Genomic DNA, 12378 nt, shown 5'->3' on the forward strand with positions numbered 1-12378 from the left:
GTTCAAAGTGAACTTGCGGAGATTCTGTTTGGAGAAAGTAAATTTTAATAAGCAAGGAAATGCACAATACTGGAATGGTTGTGACTGCAAGGAAAGGCTATTACAAAATGTTAATGGTTTCTAATTGAAAGAATGGAAAAAGCATTTGTTAAAAAAAAGGAAAGAAAGAAAGAAAGAAAGAAAGAAAGAAAGAAAGAAAGAAAGAAAGAAAGAAAGAAAGAAAGAAAGAAAGAAAGAAAGAAAGAAAGAAAGAAAGAAAGAAAGAAAGAAAGAAAGAAAGAAAGAAAGAAAGAAAGAAAGAAAGAAAGAAAGAAAGAAAGAAAGAAAGAAAGAAAGAAAGAAAGAAAGAAAGAAAGAAAGAAAGAAAGAAAGAAAGAAAGGAGAACAAAACCAAAAAATAGTAATACCAAAAAAACCCAATAAACCCAGCCACCCCACAGCCAACACTTCCCAAACCAAAAAAATCCAACTCCCCAAGCAACCAAAACCAAAGGAAAATAAAAAAACCCAAGCAAAGGGGGTCGAATAGAAAAAATAAATTACTGTAGTAATTTTAATCATTCTGCTATCTTCCACCATTCCCTTTCTCTTCTAAAAAGTCATAGATCATTTCCATTAGCACTGCTTTTATTGCTCCATTATGTTTACGATAAAATTATTGCTGTATTTTCCTACAGAAGCTGTGCAGCATGAAGGGAGATGCTGGCTAGGAACCCACATTCAAATGACTACAATTGCTTGACAAGCAGACTTACCAACACTAATAGGAGAAGGAAGAGGAATAGCACCACCGGGAGAAAGAGGAGACAATCCAGCTGCTTTGGATTCAAAGTGAACTTGTAAAAATTTTGCTCGGAGGAAGAAATTTTAAAAAGCAAGGAAATGACAGAACTGAAGGGCTTATGGTTGAAAAGAAAGGCCAATACATAAATGTTAATGGTTGCTAACAGAAAGAAAGGAAAAAAGAAAAAAGACTTCATTAAAAAAAAAAGAAAGTAACAGAAAAGAAAGAGATGAAAAACAAAACCAGCAAAAATCAAAAACCCGCCAAAAATCAAAACCCATCAAAAACAAAAAGAAAACACCCGCCCAACAACCACCATTACTACCCAAAAGATTCTAACATTACTAATAAAAGATTCAACCAACCAAACCCAAACTAAAACCAAAAATATCTAAGCAAATCAGGACCAATAGGAAAAAATATAAGAGTAGTAATTTTAATGCCTGTTTTATCTTTCACCATCCCCTTTCTCTTCTGTAAAGTCACAGATCATTTCTCTTATCACTAGTTTTATTGCTCCACTATGTTTAAAATCAAATATTGTTCTATTTACCTACAGAAGCTGAGCAGCATGGAGGGAGATGCTGTCTGGAAACTCACATCTAAGAAACTATAATTTCTTGAAAAGCAGACTTACCTGCAGGAGCAGAAGGAGTAATAGGAATAGGAGACGAAGTAGCTGGTCCAGGTGCAAAGTGAACTTGTGGGGATTCTGTTCAGAGAAAGTAAATGTTAAAAACCAAGGACATGGACAGAACTGAAGGGGTTACGGTTGCAAAAAAGGCTATTGCAGAAATGTTAATGGTTTATAACAGAAAGAAAGGAAAATCCTTTGGTAAAAAAAAGGAAAGAAAGAGAAAGAAAGAAAGAAAAAGAAAGAGAAAGAAAAATAAAGACAGAGAAGGAAAGAGAGAAAGAGAGAAAAAAGAACAGAAATAAAGGTAATGCATAAAAATAAAAAAACTAATACCCACCCACCCGCCACCACCACTCCCCAAAACCAAAAGCAATCCAACCACTCAAGCAAGGAATCTGAACTAAAACCAAAAAACCCCAATCAAATAGTGACCAATAGAAAAAAAACATACAGTAGTAATTTCAATGACTGTGTTAGCGTTCACCATCCCCTTTCTCTTCTGGAAAATATCTCAGGATGTTTCTCTTTGCAGTAATTTTATTGCTCTCCATTATGTTTACAATTAAGTGTTGCTGTATTGGCCTACAGAAGCTGTGCAGCATGAAGGGAGATGCTGGCTAGGAACCCACAGCCCAGGGACTACAATTGCTTGCAAAGCAGACTTACCCTCAGCAGAAAGAGTAAGACTCTCAACAGCTGATAAGGATCCATAGTTAGAGCCTGAAGAGTCTCTTCCTGCTCTTAATAGGTCAATTTTGGAAGCCGCCAGTGAGTAGAGATCCTCAAAATTTCTAACCACATTCTTAAATCAAAGTAGAAGGAATCATTAGTGCCAGGCAAACTACACTTAAATGGCAAATAGCACATATCCAAATTTTTTACAAAAGACAGATTTCTTTTTTTTTAGCAGAGAAATAAAATAGAGTTTGTAACCCAGGGAGAATGTCAGTCCCAGGACTTAAACATCAAAAACACCTAACACCGGATTTTCTATTTTTTTCTAAAATGTTGAATATTAATGTAATTGAGGAAAAGGGAATTGCTCCACACCCTAGTTAGGAGCTGCTTTGATGAGATGTTTTCAAGCATGCAATACAGCATTGAGCTCTTGATAAAATTTTTTCATTTTATTTCAATACAAGATGTAGCTCAGGTTCAATTTCTGTTCACAATTACCACACAGTTTCAGGCTAATGTTCACACTTCCAAAGTGAATTAATTTACTAATCCTTCCACTCCACAGCAAAACAATTAACCTGGCAGTAACAAAAGAAACATCACAAACCTACGGACTTCTGAAAACAAATATTCTGATTGCACTAGAACTGGAAAAATGTAGCTGTTTCCATGTATGCAGTGGAAGAATGTCTCAATTTTGTTATATTGATTGGATTGATGATAAAGTTAGCAGGACAAGAGAGCACAGATGATTTGGCAGTACTGGTCACTTTATATCTACCCCAAGTAGTCTCAACTAACTGTTGAAATTATTGGTCTTCTTTACAATGGTTAATCACATTTTTTTCGTTATGATTTTCCCCTTCAGACAGTATTACATTGGTCTTTTGAATGTAAACCTGTGATACAGACAAAAATCAGCTTAGTATCACAAACAGGGATTTGCAAAGATTATTGCAGTTTTCCTTTCCTTGGTTTCACATTGATGATTTTCAGAATAGATGTTAACCCAGCTAAAATCAATCGGGTTGTTTCATTGTGGTGTCTGGGAAACAGCAGTGGCAAATTAACCCATATCACATCTTTTCTCATCAGAATCTCCAAAATGTCTTGGTGCTGTGGTCCTAGTGCCAAAAGAGGATTATTGCAGATTATAAAGCCTTTAATTGAAATGTTCTCACCACAGACTAAGACAATTCTAGAGAATGTGCCTGCAAACAACTCCACTGCTTTTAATGACAAGTGTCCCTAAAGTCATTCCTACTGCTTACCTCACTCAAGATTGCAGGACTGCCCTTAATACAGTTTGGCATAGAGTAAAACTAAAATCCATTAGGTGACCTCTGTCCATAAAAGGCAAATTTTTTAATAAAACCTCAATAATGTGCTTGGAAAGAAATCAAACAGGAACTAGAGATGAGGGCAGATGAGAGAGAGAGGGAAAAGGGAGAAAGAGAGATGAGGAAAGGGAGAAAAGGAAGTTCACAGTGACACAGACTGTGAGCCATTGCTGCTGTTTGTATATGTATTGAGTTACCAAGTGCACCTGAGGCTGCCAGGTGAACAAGAACTTCACAGTTCTGCCCCACCAGCGAGCTCCCCAGCACATACTGTACTATGTTATTTATACCACAAGCACTTTGTGCAAATATGAAATGCAACTTTTTGTGTTTATGATTCTCTTCTGGAGAGAAAGAGGGAACAGGCTGCAGATGCTTCTGCAATCATTGTGAGGTCAAAAAAGAATGGGAGTTGAGATGGGACTTAAAAATTTAAAAAAAAAAAAAAAAGCAGCATCCACTACCAAATTAGAAAAGCAGGATTTTAAAGCTGGTGATTGCCACAATGGCTCCTGTGGAAAGATGCCACCCATGGGACCTTTTGTGCAGCTCTAAAATGGATCATCACTGTACTGGAGAAAAATTTGAAATTCTGCCTTTTGACAGAAAAGTTCATCTGTGCTAATTAGGCTTCATGGGAATCTGAAGGCATTCCATATTCCATATTTCCATATTTTAGAGTGGAAACACGATATGCACACATAATTTATATCTTTATCACACTGAAATGTATCTATGCATGCAAGAGGGCAACAGTGAAAATTTCCAGTTTAGAATCTGCCTTTCTCGAATGTTTGATTTTGTGACCCTGATCCTGTAATTATATACTGCATTAGAAAAGAAAATCTACAACCAATTGGAAGGAATTACTGCAGAAGCTTACACACTGTATACAATAATTACCTTGCCTAAGTTCCTTGCACTTTACTTGATTACCTGCCCTCTCTCTAATTCAGACGGAGAAGCACAATGAAAGAAATATGTACTCACTTTGCCTTTTGTTCTCTCATTGGGAAAAAAGATTCTGTCTTGGCACTAATGTATTCTGCACAGCTCTAAAGACTAATATTGTTTCTGTTGTAGACATCAAACTTACAAACAATGAGGAGGCATTGCACTGAATCTATGTTCAGAGCTGAAAATATGGCACATCTTCTGTTAATTTCTCTTTTTTTCCCACTCATTGTTTTATCCTAACAAAATTAGTAGTTTGAAATGTGCAAGTTTTTAAACTTACATGGGCAACATAGCTTCTATGTTTAAACATTCTAAATAGCAGTTTCTTTTAAATAAGGAATGCTCAAAACCCCACAATTGATGCTAAAACTGTGGGTTGAAAAAATCTGATAGTGACCAAGAAGGAATATGAAAATTTTGTCTTTTTTTGTTTTGGTTGGTTTTGTTTGTTTGTGGGGATCTTGGTTTTGGTTTTGTTTGTGTTTCTTTGGTTTCTTTTAATTAGTCTTTTGTATATTAATGGGAAGAAGGGGAGGGGGATAGAGGGATATTAATTTTCAGGTTTATATACTTCTGTCCATGTTTGTATTGCTGTTAGTTATTTAACGCTGTAACTGCAAAATTAAAAGTTACCATCATCTCTGAAATACCATGTGCAAGAGTAGAATTGGAAATTGTCTTTCAACTGTTGACTGCAATAGTTTTGAAGCTTTTTGCTCTCCACATGCTCAGAGCAGCTGTATCTCAGATGCAAGAAATGAAAGAAAATTAAAAAAAAAAAATTAAACAGGATTTGTTTTAGACTCTAACCTGGAAGGATGCAGCCTCTGGCCTGCCCGCCGTTGCTTCCTCTGGAAGGGTCTGCAGCTGCAGGCTGGGGAGTGGCGCGGCTGCTTCAGCACCTGATGCCGCTGCCTGCTCTTTGGCCTGAAGGGAAAATACCCCAGCATCAGTGGTAATTCTCCTTCAGACACACCAGCGGGGATGAACGGTGGCCCCTTGAGCCCATTGAGTGGACTTGCTTTGATCATTGGACCTAACATCCATGAATAAAGTACGGCTGATTGAATTTTCGTTGCAAATAAATCTCTAATTCAAAGGGCTGGGAGAGAATGCTACCAAAACAAAGCACCTTGCCCTGCCCTGAAAAGAGAAAGGCCAAGGATATGGCACATATGTATTACTGTAAAAACACAGCACTTGCTGCATGACATTCACCTCCAAAGTTTGAAAGAAGCCAGTATGGAGATGGTGGTGGCACAAAGGAAATTTTCTATCGGCACAGTTTGCCGTAGGAGAAAGATGCAGTTCAGATTCTGTCACTTTCCGTGAACATTAAAGGAAAGAGACTAGAAAAAGATATCTGAAAATAAATAAATTAAATAAATAGCAACAGTTTTGGTGACCTCTAAAACTAAAATAGAGATTCCCACATTGCTGGGAATTAAAGATATAGTAAGGGAAATTGACACTCCCAGGTAACAAAATCACTTTTGCTCTGTGCTGCTCTAGATTAAAAACAGTTATGAAACCATCTGCCATGAGAGCTATAGTTGAAAATAGTCCTTTCTCCTAAATAATTCATATGTATAGCTTTGTTGGACCTTCAAATAGTCCTATATCAGGGCACAATTGCACAAGTCAGAGGGAAAACTTGAGACTACTATTAAGTTTAAAATATGATTTTAAAAAATACTATGGAAGTTTCCCACCATAGATTACTACTTCCTGCCTTTTCTTTTCCTATTGATGATGTTTCATAGGTTAAAGTAGCAGACCCAAGGCCAAATGTTTTACGGCCACCAAGTATGTGACATTTTATTATTCAGTAGAGGGGTAACTCCACAACATTTGCCAATTTTTGGTGTGTTCCATTAGTCTTCACTTGTCAACCAGAAACAGTGCTCAGTGAGGGAAGGCAAATGAATTTTGTCATAACTTCTACATTCAGAAAAGGTTGTGTATGTGCTACAAACTTGCATTTTATTTCACTGTGGTTTTTTAAGATGGAACAAGTTGAGAGGGGAAACTTCAACACTAAGGAAAGGAAGTTGCTTTGCAACAACTTCTCTCGTCCCCTGAGAATAAGCAGTTCTAAGGCTTTAGCTGATTTAGAAACACAAATCAGAGGCAACATGTCAAATTCTTACCTCATTCAGGGCAGCCTCCACAGCTTTCATTTGACTAATGATCAACTCTTTGTCTCTATTATAAAAGAAAATAAAAGAAAACAAAACAAAACAAGAACAATGAAGTACCCTTATGGAACTGAAACTCTACCAATGTAGAAATTAATCTTCTGCTACTTGATGGCTGTCATGTCTTGTAAAATAATTGTTGATAACCCAAACTATTAGGATTTTCTCTCTTTTTCATATTTCCAATGCAAACCCTAAGCATAGTTCATGTACCGCTATTTGGTGCATTTCCATATGAAAGATGCTTCTGTTGAGGATAAGCAATTAAAATTGAGATAATTATAGGCCTATCAATGAACAACCATCATGGCTTGAATATAGAAGTCATAAAAAGTCTCTAGCAGGGTGGAATTATATTCTTGTATTGGAAACCACAGACAGATTCTGTTTATTTAATCTCTTTTGTTTATATTCCAAAGGGAGAAATAAAACCTATAAGTTGTGAAGATTTGCTGTGATAATGGAGGGAAGAGTAGCTTTCTTAGTTGATATTCAGCTGCTATATACAGGAAAAAAAAATAAAGCCAGTTTTAAAGTTACTTCACATTAGAATCACCTTTTCTGGATATATATATATATATATGGCCACGAGGAATGATCTTTACTGAAATGCCCAAAATAGATTGGGGCAGGATGAAAAGGGCAAGCTTTCTGGAACAAATCTTTCTGCAGGTGACACCTGCTTTGATCAACTCATACCAAATAACATTTGTCATTTTAATTAGCTTGTTAAACATTTAATTAATGACCATACAATTTGCATTATTTCCCTGGTGCATAAAACCCTTAAAGCTTCTCAGATATTGCTCTTCAGAGGTTGAATGATCCCAGGTATGATGAGAAATTTAATTAACTAAAATTTTTTTAGATGCTAGCTGTGGAACAACAATATTCATAACACATACTTCATACCATGAAAAGACAACAGACAACAAAGTCTGCAAAGACTTATTCTTTTCATATGGCGTAAGAATTGGTTAGTAATAAGCTCCTTCAAGTCAAGGGGGCTCCTTTTGACTACCAATCTTTTCAAGACCAGTGCCTGAGCCTTTTCTGCCACTCCAGGTTGTGGCGTAAGTGGTGTGGGGATTAGGTCTAAATTCAAAACTCCCAAATCAGCAGGAAGATCTGTCTTGTACCACAGGAAAGGCGAGATCCAAAATGGGTTTCAGTCCCTTTGGCAGTGAAGACCTGTCCCCTAGCTGATGCTTCTGTATTTACTATAAATAAATTATATCTGCCTATAAAAAGTTAGCGTGGAAACACAGAGAACAAACAATCATTTCTTAAATAAACAGAACTTTAAAGATGTGCCAAAGAATTGTTGTCAGATCAGTTAGATAGCACAGGTATTTTGTTTGCCAGTTCTTTCAGCACCCAGAATTTGAAGCACTATTATGGGATAACTGCATAAAATGCATGACCTAGTATTTTGAACTAACACTTTTGTTTTTAGAAGACTATCCCTGAATTTAAAAATAAAAGAGACAGATGTACTTTTCTCTTCTAACCTTACACTGTCCAGGGCTAAAACCCTGCCCATAGAAGTAGGAATTTCAATTTTTGTTCATTTAAAGTGACATCCCCCAGGCCCCAGGGCTCACTTTACTCCCTGTTCAAGGGCACGTTCTGCCTCCCCGAGAGTCTCCCACAGCAGCTTCTGGTCCTGCTCCATGTCTTTCAGGAGTTTCTCCTGTTGATCCAGAACTTGGTCTCTTTTCCTCAGCTCCTCCGCTGTGTCAGGGAGGCCCTGCCAGCAGACAGAGAGCAGAGTTACTCTGTAGCCCAAAGAAACTTTACTTTATGCCACTGGCTACTGACCAACGTGAAAGACAAACTGATTGTAAAGTACATTTGGACCACTGCATCCTAAGGTTTTATGAATTTCCTAGCAAAAGCATTACTGACTCAGAACCCCCCTAGTTTTTAGTAGATTTGCTATATATAAATGTGCTTTAGAATGCAAAATGATTGTAGGCAAAAAAAAAAAAAAACAAAACAAACCCCCATTGAAGACTTTTTCTTAAACTTAAAAAAAACAGATAGCTTAGAAAAATTTTTAAAGAGGAGTCTTTGAAGTGTTTTCTCAGTAGCCTAAAGTTCCAGCAGACTGAGTAGTGCGTGTGTATTTACTCCTGTTATTTTATTTACACAAGGACTGCGCTATTTAGCTTCTTTCATGAAAGGTAATACTCTGGTGACTGTTCCAGAAGAATAATCTTACCGTCGGAGATATGTGGCTTTTACTTAGCTCAGTAAATGAGTGTGATTCCAGTCTATTGCTCAGCTCCTGAATCCGTTGCTGCTGTTCTTGTAAAAGCAATTGTACCTCATGCTCACGCTGCAAAGCATTTTGTAACTCCTCCTGTACATTGTCTTGGTTGATTTTCTGGAAAGGGAAACAAGTTGTGCCTGATTCTGTAACTATATTCAGTGGTTTCCCTACCACTGAGTGAGTTCCACTTGCAAACATATCAAATTCTAAAATAAACTCATGCTTGTGATTAGTATTGAGATTTCTTTACCATGAAGACATCACTGAACAATAAGATGGCAGACCAGTTAATTGCTGTGTTTTTTATAAAGAACATTCATGTAAAGTCTTGGCATTCATAATTCTATTCTAATTAGCATCATGGGATGCAAAACTTCAGTATTTAGAAGGAAAAATATGCAGATCGATGTTCAGAATTTTAGTGGAGAGCTTCTTAACCCTTGTAAACACCTTTGTGGACTGCTCTTCTTGTCCAAAAACTGTTCCAGAAAGAAATAATTCTTCAAAGAAAGTTGTCATCTGCATTTCAACTACAATCTAATATGTGATCATTTTCATCTAACAGTCCAAAACCACTAAGGGCATAAAACCTGTTAAGAACAAAACTGAAGATGATTAGATATTTTGGAGCTTCAAAAAAAATCCATTTTGCTAGCTAAGAACAGGAAGGACAATGGGTGAGACATCATCTAGCAGATATTCTTTGCTTAGAAGTGTTTGGATTGGGACACCCTGACAGGTTCTACCAACTAGGCTTCAGGTTAGGGAACCCACAGTGTCTCGGTAAGTCAATCAGCAACAGCAAAAGACTCAGGGGAATGTTGTGCTACTGAGAATATAGACAAAAGCTTTTTCTCCCCCTGCCATAAAGTTACTTCTTCAGGGAAACAGACCCACTAAAATTTGTATTGTATTTATTATAACATTCATCAACATCCATTCAGAGTTTCAACTGCTATCTTTCTATTTCATTAACATTCTTATTGAATACCCTCATTCCCACTGACTTTATTCTGTTGAAATGAAATCTTCTTTTAGGATACATAAATGCTATCTTTATATTTCATTAACATTCTTATTGAATACCCTCATTCCCACTGACTTTATTCTGTTGAAATGAAATCTTCTTTTAGGATACATAAATCACATCAACATTTTCAACAAATGGGAGAACCTGGATTGCTGAAGACCAAACTCTAATTTATACAGAATACCCCCTTCTACAAATCAAAAGATAACTCCAGTGGAAAAGGGATATTTCTGTCTTCTGGTTACGTGACATTTACAAGGCAAGATTTCTGGAAAATTCTGTTGAAAGTAAATCAATTTTATGCTTGTTTTCCAAAAAAACACAAATCAAAAAATGTGTAGAAAGGAGAATCTCTTTTAAGCAAGGGAGCCTCCAAGCCAAATGCACTTACTTGCTGAGCTTCACTTAATTGGGTCTGCAGTCTGCGGGCTTTTTCAGCATCTTTTTGCATCTCATTGAAAGCCCCTCTGCATTCTGCAAGTTGCAGGTGCAGTGAGCGGGACTCTACCTCTGCTGCATGAAGCCTTCGTGAAAATTCAAATATTTCTTGCTGCAAAGTTGCTATGTTTCTCTGTCAGCAAACAGAAACAAGTTGATGGGCTATAAAATCTGCTATTTTAGCAATAAAATGAATAATATTTAAGACTGAAGAAAAAGAAGACAAAACATAATTTTTCCCTCCATCTCTAAAAGACATACACAAGGACAAAAGTTTGAACCTATCACCTACCAAGAGTTACTGCAAATTCTGTTTACAAGGAAGTACTATTTTCACCTAAGGTTTACTATGAAGATTATTAGAGAAAGAGTTTATCCTTTCATTTTGGTTAAAGGGAAGAAGGTTATCTTTACTGAAAGAAAGGATGATAAACATGAGAAAGTAGAAAACAATAATAAAAAGCAACCTTAACATTTACATCAAGCCAAAAGCAAATTTCTTATTATAAGCTAATACAGATCTGATACAACTTGAAAAAAAATCTTTTACTTGGATACACTAAACCTCCTCCAAAAATTCTTTCAAGAAAAGAAAAGACCTATTCACACCCTAATGTGTGACAAATCTACTTCTGAGTGTCCACATAGTAGCACTTGACTGTCATGGACTCATCACCGGCCTGAAACCAAAGAAATGCTGCTATCAAGGGAGCTTCACCGTTGCTGTAAACCTTCTGTTTCCAGGGAGGAGGACTGTCAATCTGCTTACTGTGCTGGGCAGTCTGTCATGGAATCCAGCTTCCAGGGCCTGGGCATTTACTCTCTGGAGCCCACGAGCCAGCCTCTCTATCAGCGAGTCCCTCTCCAGGTAGGCTCTGCACCCACGAGCGTTCCCTTGAACTGTCTCCATCAGAACGCTCAGGTTGTCCATCAGTTTTGCAAAGCAGTTCCTGGCTGTGCCGATCAGCGAGTTACTAGAAAGCCAGAGCTCTGAATCTTGAAGAAAAAACAACAAAAAGGAAACATCGAGCGGGTTATTAGTTCCCATTCCTTGTAATATCACGTTCTTTTTCACTTCTACAGGATGGAACCTGTAAATATTCTGAAACACAGAATGCTGAATCTGAACCACTGTTCCAACTTTGCTTTTAAAGGATATGAATTCAATTTCTTGAAAACAGCATGATCAAAGAAGAAAGTGCCTGAAACTGAATCTAAAGACATTTGATTCAATGGCAACTTTGATACCAATTTAGTGTTTAGGCTTCTGGAAAATGCATCATCTTGTCTTTCTCCTGCTATTTCCCTTTATTCACATAAATTATCCCTCTTCTAAGATCCTTTCTTCTGGGACAAAAATGTGGGGACTCTAAAACTAGAGGTTAATAAAGAACCAGGGATGGCAGAAATGCAGATGAACCAAGGGAACCTGTATCAGTTCTCACTGTAAATAAACTCCAGAAACACTCTCCAGCCTTCTGCTTCCATGACTCTATATACTGAAAGCATAAAATATCCTATCAGCTGCTTAAGAAAATTAATCTGTTCCAACAGTACAGAAATGTGATCATTCAGAGAATGTAGAAAAGAGTTATTATTTTACCCTGTAATCAAATTACTCTTTCAGGGAAACAGCTCCACTACAATTTGTATTGACTAGCTCAGGACATAACCTCTAGTCAAAGGTGTCTATCATAAATATCAGAAATATCTCTTCAGAGCTATGATCCAGAAGAGTTTAGATAAAATCATAAAAATGGAAATTATATGACCACCCTGAGTTATTTATTTTTAAAATATATTTCTGCTACAACAATATACGGTTAAAATTACCTTGGTTGCTGAGAACACCCTCCAGTTCTGAGATGGAACTGATTATTGCGGTATAGAGGTTAGAGCTAGACAACCAGTTCACTGCTTCAATACAGTCAACTCCTTCCTCTCCAAAACCTGTGAAACGGAATTGCAGCTAGCAGGATAAGTAAATCACTAAAATATGGCACACTGCTGCCTCCGGCTCTTTCAGAAATTAACCAAAAAT

The sequence above is a fragment of the Agelaius phoeniceus genome, chromosome Z (genome assembly GCF_051311805.1).
Source record: "Agelaius phoeniceus isolate bAgePho1 chromosome Z, bAgePho1.hap1, whole genome shotgun sequence".
Taxonomy (NCBI): Eukaryota; Metazoa; Chordata; class Aves; order Passeriformes; family Icteridae; genus Agelaius; species Agelaius phoeniceus.